The following is an 11,035-nucleotide window of genomic DNA, read 5'->3' as shown; positions in this document are numbered from 1 at the left end:
AGACACCTGAGCCTCGGGGACAGGTCCCCTCCCGCTGCTCACGAGGCACTGCTGCTGGGGGAGGGCGGCTTCTCTCCTCCCCAGCCCGCCCCCCTCCACCTGTGCGCCCAGCCTGCGGCTCCACCGCTTTCTCCTCCTCGCTCCCTCTGCCTCACCTGCTTCTGCCTGGAAGCTCCCGTGCCCACCAGGACATTGTCGCATCCACCCCGCCGCGCCCGCTCAGCACCGCAGGCCCAGCTGGGCCACGCAGGGTGCCACGCAGGGTGCCCCGCTCTGCTGGGGGCGGATGGGGCCTGGCTCCAAGCCCAGCGCCTTCTCTCCAAGGAGAAAGACTCCTGCCGAGACCTCAGGACCTGCAGTTCCAGCCAGTGTGCCCTTCCGACTCGGACTTCCTGTTCTCGTCTAAGTCTCCTCGATTTTTATGGAAACTCTAAGGAGGTTTCCCCAAAGCGAAAAGTCTGTATAATTAGTAATTTTTTCTCCTTCGTTCTATTTTCATAGACGAAAGTGTTCTTTACGGTCTTCCTTTCCATTCCTCGCTGCCCTCTTCCTGGCCCGAGGCTGGGATGCTGCTGTGGCACCCTCAGACTGCGGTCTGTGCTCGCTGACAGCACCAGCCTCGGGCGACCCTGCAGACCTCAGTTCCCTGCCACATGCAGTCTGCTGCGGCCCCGTCACTGCCTGTCGTTGGCGTCTTTTCAGTTAGAACGCATTTCACACCCTGCTCTGAGTAAGTGAACAATTTATCCCGCCCTGCGCCAGGGCTTGGTTCTTCTCTTCTGATTATTGCCGAACATTTTTAGCTCCTCCATTCAACCGGCAGAGGAAATACCATGAAGGAGGGTACAGGGTCCTGGATGACCTGGAAATAAACCACTGAAGGTGGACCCAGAATACAGCTGGCCTGGGGAGGCCTTGGGCCAGGGGGCAGCGCAAGGGACACTCACAGAAAAGGGACAGTCCCTGCCTAGTAAGCCCCCAGCCCCAAGGTAAGCTGTTCCTCAGCTGGATGCCTTGAAGTAGGATTGTGTTCCTCAGGTACAAAAAGATTTGTAAAATACATAGTTTTGAAAGCAACAGGAGATGTTCATTATGGCACTTAGTGACCAGAAGGAACCAAAAAGCAGAAGCCCTCAGTGAAGCACAGCAGACGATGACAGAACCTGTGACCTGAAGTCGCCGCCCTGCAGCCGGCGTCTGGCACCACGCTGCGCATTTCCCGCCAGCCTCGCGTGCACAGCCCCTGGGCTCTGCTGGGTGGGGGCCAGCCTGTGCCCCTCACAAGTCTCTGGTCGTTCCCCGTGGCCTCTGCAGGCGGTGTTCCGTCCTGATGGTCCCCAGATGGGCTTCACACAAATGGCTCTTGGGAAGAGGCAGCGATAGGTACCTGTGCTGGCAGCAGGCTGTGCTCCACATCTCTGAGCAGAGGCCTGCGTGGGAGGCAGAGCAGAAGTGGAGCAGTCACTTGGTAGTTTCATGATCCGAACTCTGCCGTCCTGAGATTCCTTCCCACAGCAGCCTTGGCAGGAAGCACGTGGTGCCAGTGATGTACCTGGACTTGAGGTGCACCATGGCTGGCCATTCTTCCTGCATTCGGCAAACAGCATGGTGTAGCCAGAGTTGGGTGGTTTGGCCCACGGGGGCATGGCGGGACCTCAGGGCAGCTGGAGCACAGTCCAGACTGTGGGCATGACCTAGGCTGCCCCTCAGAATCCTCAAAATGCTCTGCTCCTGGATCTTCAGCTTCCACGCCCCTAGCTGCTCGCCCTCGCCCTGGCCTTCTCTCTGGCTCCTCCCGTCCACAATGATGGGCAGTGCTGTGGCACCGAGTAGCACAGTACAAGCGGAGAAGACAGGCTGTGTGAGCTAAGATGGCTGGCGCCAACCTGTTGTCTTCGACTTCGTGCTGTGCACGTGAATGGATTTAAGGCAGCCTCGAGCGTCCTTCCTGCCACTTGCATCTTATCTGACCTTTGCAGGGAGTGGGCCAGCGGCACAGGGCTGCCAGCTGCCCAGGGCAGACTGGTCTCTGAAGCCTGAGACTCCAGTGCTGGGGGACACAGCTGAGAGGAGGACAGGTCCTGCCCCCCGAGAAAGGGACTTTCAATAATTAATACATTGCATATTGTTGTCTTAGTGGTTATTCATTGTACAAGATGCAGACCTGATATCCTGTCCACAAACACTATTAGAACAAACCTCTCTATTCATTGAATTAAGAGAATGCAGCTGCATATCAATCCTAACTATTTTGAGTATACAGATAAAAAATGGTCATTCATTTGTATCCCCCTTTTTTGGTTAGTTTTGTCAGAGAAGGGCATTCCATTGTCATTTAAATACTGTAGGTGTGTGAATTCAGCAAAATATCCCAATATAGTCCAGTAGTCCATAATAGTAGTGGGTTTTCCATAAGACTATCAATGTCCAGAGTTGACTTGAGTTTTTTACAGTTCCTTATATTAATATGACTTTACTTTTTACACTTCATTTTCATACTTTTCTGCTAGATGGTTAAGACCAAGAAAGAGCAAGACCTATATAACAAGAAATGTAACTTTTGTATCTGATAAAGTCAGTCAGTCAAATCCCCTCAGGATTTAACCTGTAACCCTGTACCGCAGTTTGTAGATCTTTCGTCAGTGTCAGCCATGTGGATGAGTCATGGCCATTGCTTGACCAATTTGCTCTCTGTGAAAGCCTGGGAGAATGTTTTCTCTCCATGTGACTCTCATTATGCGCACTCTACATCATTGATCTACTGCTTGTCATGACATACCAATTACTGCCATACTGTCTCTCAAGTAAATGTTTGTTTTTAAAAAAGGGTAATAAATGAAAACATGAGACAAAAAAAGTCTCAGGACTGTCCTGCTACAAGGCTGTACACTGATTTCCACAGTGGTTGTGGAACTGTATATTTTTCCCAATTCTGTGGGTTTGCTCTTCACTCTGTTGGTGGTTTCTCTTGCTGTGAAAAAGCTTTTTAATCAGATGAGATCCCAGCTGTTGAGTCTTTCTGAGAGTCCTCTGCAGTTTGGTTCATAGTCTTTTCCTACAGTGGTGTCTTCGAGAGTTCTACCTATTCCATCTCCCAGCAGATTTAGTGGTTCTTTTTAAATATTTATATCTTTGATCCATTTCTATTTTAGTTCAGCGCACAGTGGAAGGTATGGGTCTAGGCGTGATTTCCCTCACGTGGAAAGCCAGCTTCGCCAGCACCATCTATGCAGGCCTTACTCCTAGTCTAGGTACTTGGCTCATTTGTCAAAGATGGGGCTGAGTGTGTGGAGTTGTTTCTGCATCTTCCAATCAGTTCCACTGATCTGTGGATCTGTTTTGTTCTGTTTTTGTGTATGTGTTTGCCACCACAGTATTGTTTTTATCACGATGGCTTTGTAGTACAATTTCAAATCAGAGATTGTAATGCCCTCTGTCTTTTCTTTGTTGCCCAGAATTGCGTTTGTTGTTCTAGGTATGTTCTTGTTCCAAACAAATTTTAGGAATGTTTTATCTAGTTCTGTGAGGTATTCTATTGATATTTTGATGAAGATTGAACTAAATCTGTATAACAATTTTGGAGGTGTGACCATTTTCACTGTATTGGTTCTTCCTACCCAAGAACAAGGTATATATTTCCATTTTCTAATATCTTCTTTGGTCCCTTTATCAGAGTACTCCAGTTTTCAGTGCAGATGTCTTTTATTTCCTTCATTAGATTTATTTCTCCTTATGCCCTTTTTTGGGGGGTGCTATGGTGTCATTGAACAATTGCTCATTCACCCAGCGAGCCCTGCAATATTTATTGAGCAGCTACTACATGCTAGGAGTTATTCAAAATACTTGGGGATAAAGCAAGAATTCCTGGCCTCATGATGCAGAAACGGGGGGCAGCAAGGGTGCAGCTGGGCCAGGAGCGCTGTGGGCGCTGAGTTCAGGCGAGCACTGAGCAAGAGGCCATGCAGGAAAGATGTAAAGAGGAGCGTTAGACACAAATGCCTGTGGATTATGTGAGGCGCCCTAAGATAGAGTCCCTCTAGGTTCTGATGTTTGCTTTGTAAGAACTAAAATCTCACTGTGTTGTTCCTCTGCCGTGTGTTCATGTTTACAGGCCAGGGGCTCAGCCCAGCTTGGTTGTCTGTGTAGACAAATTCTTCCCAGTTCATACCAGGGAAGAACCAACCAGGTACTGGATAAGTGCAAGGAACGCTCGCTATAGCTGTCTATTAGGAAATGGGAAATTATTCGCTAAGCTACATTTTCTTTTTTTGGTCTAGAAAAAAATAAGTGATAATTTTTCTTGTAAGTGATTTTGCTTGAAAGTTATTTTAGTTCTTTAAATTAGCTGTCTGTTGGTCATCTGGTGATTAAGTCTTCTAGCAAGCGTGATTATGAAGCAGGATTATGCACCCCAAAATGTTTGTTTTTGTACTGAAATGATGTATTATAAATTATTTTGTAATGAGAGACTCAGGCATGGTCCACAGATCTTTTTTGAATGCTTACTTTTGAATTTACATACTTCCGTTTTACAGAATTCAAAGTTTTGTAGCTATGTGCATCAACCTTTGTCTTCCAGCAGAGGCTACGTGTCCCTTTAAAGTCAAGGAAGAGCTCACTTTGGGCTCTACCTGTAAAGCACTCAGAGGTGCCTGTCCTTTCCCACCTGCACCTGAGAAGAAAGACTGTCACAGCGGCTGTTGGTAATGGAAGCCACCAGGCTCCTGAGGCAGAAGAGGGCTTTATTACTCATAGTACAGCAAGCAGCATGAGCCTCATGTCCCCATGTCCCACAGCATGACAGGAGGCTGGCCCTAGTGTGTTTGGACAGCCTGGACCTGGCTCCACTTCTCACCCTGGAAACCACCATCTCTCAAAAGCAAATGAGGCCAAAGGCTTCATTCCCGCGTGGAGGCCTCACAGTGTGGGGTCAGCAGAAGGCAGTGAGTGGCTCTGTGGCTCAACAGAGTGGAGCCCAAGACCCTGAGGAGCACTTCTGTGGTCCAGCATCTAGCATCTAGGTGGCCAGGGGGACTTGGCCTGTGCCAAAGCAAATTAGTTGGTCTGGAGGGTCATCTCAGAAGAGGTTGAACTGAAGCCATTGTTGTGTGACAGTTCCTGGATAGCCTGTTCTGAATTCCCACTCTACTGAATTTCGAGAAAAGTTCTTATTTTGAGAACTCAGATATGTGTGTGAAGATGGTGCAAAAAGATGAAACATCCCAGTCAATCAAAGACAGAGATGAAACGAACAGGGGAATTAATCCAGGCAGAGAGGCTATGGATTAGGGGTTTCCTCCTGGGCAATTGGCAAGTTATGGCTAGAGATTTGGTGGTAAATATTTTACAACTGACTTTCCAGTGAGAAGAAGGAGAGAGACAAAAATGAGGAAGAGGAAAAAGAGGAAGATGAAGAGAAAGAGGGAATGGAGGAGAAGAAGAGTGAGATGGGGAGAAAAAAGGAGGGGGCAGGGAAAGGGGAAGGGCCCGGTGTGTCGCTTTTGCCTTGCTCCTAGCCTAAATTACCCAGCTGTGCCCAAGGTAATTGGAGGGTGCAGCTCCTGGGTGGATCCAGGAGTCTGTGCCATGCACCCGCCAGAGCGTGGGCCCAGTGCCAGGCGCCCCTGGCTGCACTGCAGAAAATGAAAGCAATAACTTGAGAAGTGTGTTCCCGCCGGTCTCGCCCTTGCCCCAGTGCTGTCTGTCAGTGTGAACAGAGCGAAGGCTGCAGGGCTGATGCAGCCGCCTGGAGCACACTATGCTTGGAGCGCCTTGCCTCAGCTGCCTTCTCTACAGAAAGAGGGAACGAGCTTGCGCACAGCTCTGTGACCAGGAGGGTCAGGATGAGCCTTTCTGAGCACCAGACTGGCAGGCAAGAGTCAGCCACCTCCTGCTGGCTTGCTCGCTCCTGAGACCCACTTGGCTTGCAGGGAGGGCTGGCTCAAATGCTTGACTTGTGTGAGGAGACAGAGCAAAAGGCACACTTCCAGGAACTGTGGTGTTCACTTGCTGACCCACGCAAGGGCACTGCTTTTGTCCTCCCCTTACCACTCTCGCAGTGTGTGAGAAAAACGAGCGTGTGCTCCCTGTGTCCCATTTCCACAGAGTCCCTGCCTTCTCCCTGGTGTTTTCTTTTCCCCTGCTCCACGCTCCCCAGCTGCCTCGAGTCACAGCGTTACCCCACCACACGCTTCCCCCACAGTATCTCTGTCCCGGAGCCAGGAAACCATGGTGTAAATCTGAAACTGAACCAAAGTAAGCCTCTCCCTCTTTAGTTGTAGATGCCAGGTATTATGTTTCAGCAACAGGAAAGCTTACTAATATGGAGAATTGGTACCAAGAATGGGGTTACAGCTGTGTCTATTCTTCACCACATGACTCAGAAGCCTCTGGACTAGCTTAGAGGAGCAGCTTGGAAAAGTTTGGAAATGCTGCTGTGAGAAGCCTCAGAACGTTCTAAGCAGATTTTGAAGGGAGATTTTGGTCAGAGCTCAGACCAGGGTGCTGATAGGAATGTAGACAGTAAAGGCCAGGCTCAGGAGGTGTCAGCTGGAACCAAGCGTTCCACTGGCAATTGGACTAGAAGCCATGTGTATCACACTACGGCAGGAAAAAAAATCCTGTATTTTATCCATGTCCAGAGACGTTGCCGGAGACCATGATTAAGGGCAGTGGATTAATGGCTATGTTGCAGAAAATTTCTAAGTAGCCTAACATTCAGACTGTAACAGGGGTTTTGCTGGCTATTTTTAGCATGTGTAAAGTTGGACCTAAGAAAGTGTCATGGCTGAAGAGATTAGTGTCCCAATTACTTTTCTCTCATTGCTGTGACAAAATATCTGACACCCAAAATTAAGGAAGGAAAGGTTTATTTAGCTCACAGTTAGTGAAGGTTTCAGTCCATACTCGGCTGGCTCCAAGGCAGAGTGGGCAAGGCAGAGAGCAGCAGTTCATGGAAACAGAAAATAGAAAAGAACAAAGGGAAGGCAGCGTCTGTGGCATCTATCTATCTCCCCTCCCCACACTGAAATACAGATCACCGAGCCAAGGGCAGGAATAGCACTCACATCAAGTGAGTGATCCCAGCATTGGATCCAGGATTAATCACAAACTCTAGATGCTGCCCCATAACTGCGTGAGGCATTGGGAGGATACCTAGACACAAACCATAACAATTAGCATCATTAAAATATGCTCTGTACAGGGCTAAGGAAAAACTGCCTTGAGTACATCTCGGGCGTCAGCAAGACCCCACCCACTACACACTTTCATGTGCAAAGTGTTATCTTTTCTTTTGAAAAGAGTCTCTGGGCCCCTGCTGCAAACAGTTCCCGTGTAGAGCAGGTGCCCCTGGATCCACCCACTGTGCACAGCCGCCCAGTCCCTCAGAGCTCTGCAGCTGTGACGTAAGGGGGCCTGGCTACTGCTTCTGCTGACAGCAAACTCTAGCATCATGCACATAGTGCTGGTTGTACTGCAATGCAGAGTGCAGGAGTTGTAGAGTCAGGCAGGCTTTCATCAAGATTTCAGGAGGAGGTACAGGAGGCAGGCAGGAGCCGCTGAGAGGACAGTGCATGAAGCTGTGGTAATGAAGCCACAGGTGCCGTGGAGACCCCAGAAGGTAGGAGATGCCAGTTAAACAGAATGTCTTTCAAGAAAAGCTGTAGGCTGTGAATGGAGTCAGCCTAAGAAAGAGGTCTTGTGGGCTGCAACTGGCAAGGACATAGGGTGGGATTCCCCAAGATCTCTGGTACACGGATTTCACTGCCATGTGTCCCAAATGCTGGGCATGGACGTTCAGGACTTAAATATTTTCCCTACTGAGTTTCAGTTTTGCTTTGCTTCTATTCTTTTGTATTCCCTATTCCTTCCTTTTGAAAAGGGGATGCTTTACCTGTGCCATTGTGTCTTGGGCTTGTGCAACTTATTTTTTATGTTTCCAGTGTTGATAGCTAAGCATTTGTCTTGTGGTGCACAACAGACTCTCGGTCTTTTGAAAATCGCTGAGCTGTGGAGACCTCAGGGCAGGGATGGCCGTGTTCTCGGTCGTGCTTAGGGTAGCTACACACGTAGGTAAGATTATTAGCTCACTTGCATGCTTACTCGGAGATGAAGGGAGGCTTTAAGGAATGCTTGCCATGAGCTGGGCAAGGGTAGGGTGTGCTGGGTACGCCGCACTCAGCCAACTTGGTTGGCCTGGGAGCTGCCTGAGGGTGAGCCCTGTGCACCTCAAGGCACGCGGCGGGCCGCCGAGGCCCCACTTTGGGCATTGCCTTTGGTCTCTGGCCCCTCTTCTTGAGCCCTGTTCGTTGCCTTGCTGCCCACCCGCAGTGAGCTAAGTGATTTTGCTGTTCCAGGTCCTCGAGTCCCCCATCCTGAGCCCCGTCAGAGCTCTCCTGCTCTAAGGCTGTGGGTGCTGGGTGATGTGTCTCAGTGATGCGAACCAAGCCAAGCAATCCCAGCCTCAGGTGAGAGAGGATGGGAAGACAGCGTGCGAGCCTGGAGAGGCACCGCTATCGAGGGCCGGCAAGCAGACGAGGTCGCTCCTGCCCGCGCAGCATAGCCAGACCCTCGTGTCTGCATAGCTCCTGAGCCTCCCGCTTTCCACCCTAATTAGATCTATGTTTATTTCCTTGGTTGTGTGAAATATTGGGTTTAAAAAATGTTTCTAGCAATAACCTGGGATTATTGAATAAACCTTGCAAAAGTCTATTTAAGCCCAGCTTCTGGGCGCCAAAAACAAAATTTTAGCAATTTGTTTGACATTTTATGAGCAGAGTTGATTACATATCAAGCTGAACATAGACGGATTTGTCTTTGTTTAAATAGCTATAATTACTTTTTGGTTCTGTTTGTGTTTAATAAGGCACGTCCCAGTTCCAGCATCTGTACCTGAAGATGCAACGCAAACACATGAGGAATAAACAGCGCTTATTCTCTGTCAGATCCTCATTGCTTCCAGGAGACAAAACATCATTTTGCTCAGAACAGTAAGAATGGGTGGGGGCTGCACAAGTGTGATAAAAAATTGAATATTTAATTTTTAAAACTTCATGATAGTAAAGAATGCGTTGCCGTGACTCCCCTTGTGACGCCCCGCTGGCCCTGAACGCCTTCATCCTGCGGTTCTTGCCACTCTCTGAAGGAGTCCCAAAGCCTTCTTGCCTGGCACCTCTAGTGGCGCTGCCATGGCCACCTCGGTGTCCTGAGTTGACTCACAGCATTCACCTGGTCACTTTGATTCTGGCAGAGACAGAAGTCACAGGGCGCCAGAGCTGGGAACCACGTGGACGAGGCTCACTGTGACATTTCCGCTTGGCAAACACGACCACAAACCTTTTTTTTTTTTTCTTGGCGGAACCAGGGATTGAACTCAGGCCCTCGCGCTTGCCAGGGAAGCACGTATTCCACTGAGCCGTCTCCCCGGCCCGTGCCCACAAACCTTTGATGCACCGGCTTTGATAAAAACATACTGATTGCTTAAATTAAAAAAAAAAAAAAAACTTCAGAAACAGCATATGCCGTAACCACCCCGAAGCATACAAAACCCTCTGTTTTGCCTCCAACACACTTACTCTGGTGCTCAGCACTATGTTTTTACTGTAGGAGGTTTTGAAAAATGTAAACGTTCATTGTATTTTCTAGTCGTGCCTTGCGTGAGGCGGCGGAGCTCGCCTGGACTGAGGGGCCTGTGTCTGAGCTCCCGGTACAGCAGACATAGCATCTGCAGTAGTCTTTGCTCTAACTCCTGAGGCAGGAAAGAGAATGGTGCCTATTGCTTTCTAATTTCTGGACTTCTACCATGTGTGCGCATCCTATAGGACATGCTTAAAAAGGGAGTTCCAGGCACTTTAGCTTCCTTGGTTGCTCACCAAGTAACATAAAAATTCCACACCAAATCCCCGAGTCGGAGAACGAGGTATAGCTCAGCCCTGCCTTCCAGAGTTCGTGAGCTGGGGAGTCATCATAGGAAACCGCTGGAATGCGGCTTCCCGCGTGTCCTAAAGGAACTGAGGGGCGCACGGAGAGGACGTGGTCCCGTTGCGTTGGTCCTCGGGTGCAGAAAGTCACCCTGCCCCCGCAGGTGAGTACCCGCGGCTCTGCGAGCTCCGCCCTGCGCAGGGTTGGCGCAATCGCTCCTCCTCCTCCCGCCCTGCGCAGGGCTGGGGCAATCCCTCTCGCCCTGCACCGGCCCTGGGGCACTCGCTCGCTCCTCCTTCTGCCCTGCGCCACCCCGGGGCAATCGCTCCCCCCTCCCTCGTGACTCCCTTGTGCAGCTGCCATGGTCTTGCAGCAGATTAGCATCGGCTGGCTGCCGAGCATAACATGCAATTATGCTGGAAACTTTCCGAGGCAAGACCGTGCTCTCCGTTCTGAGGCACAGGAAGGCCGCTTGCATCCAACTCCAGCTCCACACCCCGGCTGGCCACAGCAGCATGGTGGAGCTGCTGAGGGAGAGAACTCAGAAGGGTGTTGGCGGACAGAGGAACTAGGCAGTAGGCCTGCCGCGGTGCTAGGACTCCACCTGGGCGTGCTCCAGCCTCTGGAATCCCCGCGAGTCTCCCCAGGTTGGCCAGCGATTAGAGCAGTGTCCACTGTGTACTTGTTTCTAAATCCAGACGTGGATTCTAGGCGAAGGTTCCGTGGTTCCCCTTAAAATGGCTCACACCCATGGGATAGCTGGACGCAGTTGTGCCGTCTGTGAACTGGGCTGTTCTGGGGCACACAGAGCAGCGTCTTCCTCACTCACCATTTACAATCTTTGAATGCACAGCGCGGGAGGCCTTTGTGGCAGCAACAGGAAAAGCCAAACCCACTGGGTCTGGCGTTTCTCAGGCCTGAGCTGAAGCCAAGTGGCTTTGTGTTCTGATCAGCATGGAACCGCCAAGCTAGGAATAAAAGGCTCAGGACTGGGGACCTAGCTCTGCAGAACAGCACCTCCCTGACAAGCATGAGGCTCTGCGTTCAATTCCTGGTACCAAGGAAGGAAGGGAAGGGAAGGGGGGAGAGAGGGGAGGGGAGAAGGAAGGGGAGG

General features: G+C 50.3%; 1 protein-coding gene and 1 long non-coding RNA gene across 3 annotated transcripts in view; both read left to right on the top strand.

Moving 5' to 3' along the window:
- Window positions 1-3,535, top strand: part of LOC111818867 — a 14,814-nt gene extending 11,279 nt beyond the window's left edge. Inside the window, exon 3 of the long non-coding RNA XR_002822749.1 lies at window positions 3,456-3,535. This is a non-coding gene — a long non-coding RNA (uncharacterized LOC111818867). The remainder of the gene's footprint in view (window positions 1-3,455) is intronic.
- Window positions 1-11,035, top strand: part of Unc13c (unc-13 homolog C) — a 429,116-nt gene that overhangs the window by 135,925 nt on the left and 282,156 nt on the right. The window lies entirely within an intron of this gene.

This window comes from Octodon degus, unplaced genomic scaffold, assembly GCF_000260255.1.
Source record: "Octodon degus isolate 3935 unplaced genomic scaffold, OctDeg1.0 scaffold00105, whole genome shotgun sequence".
NCBI lineage: Eukaryota > Metazoa > Chordata > Mammalia > Rodentia > Octodontidae > Octodon > Octodon degus.
The sequence above is the reverse complement of the archived record's forward strand: the minus strand, read 5'-3'. Positions and strand labels throughout refer to the sequence as shown.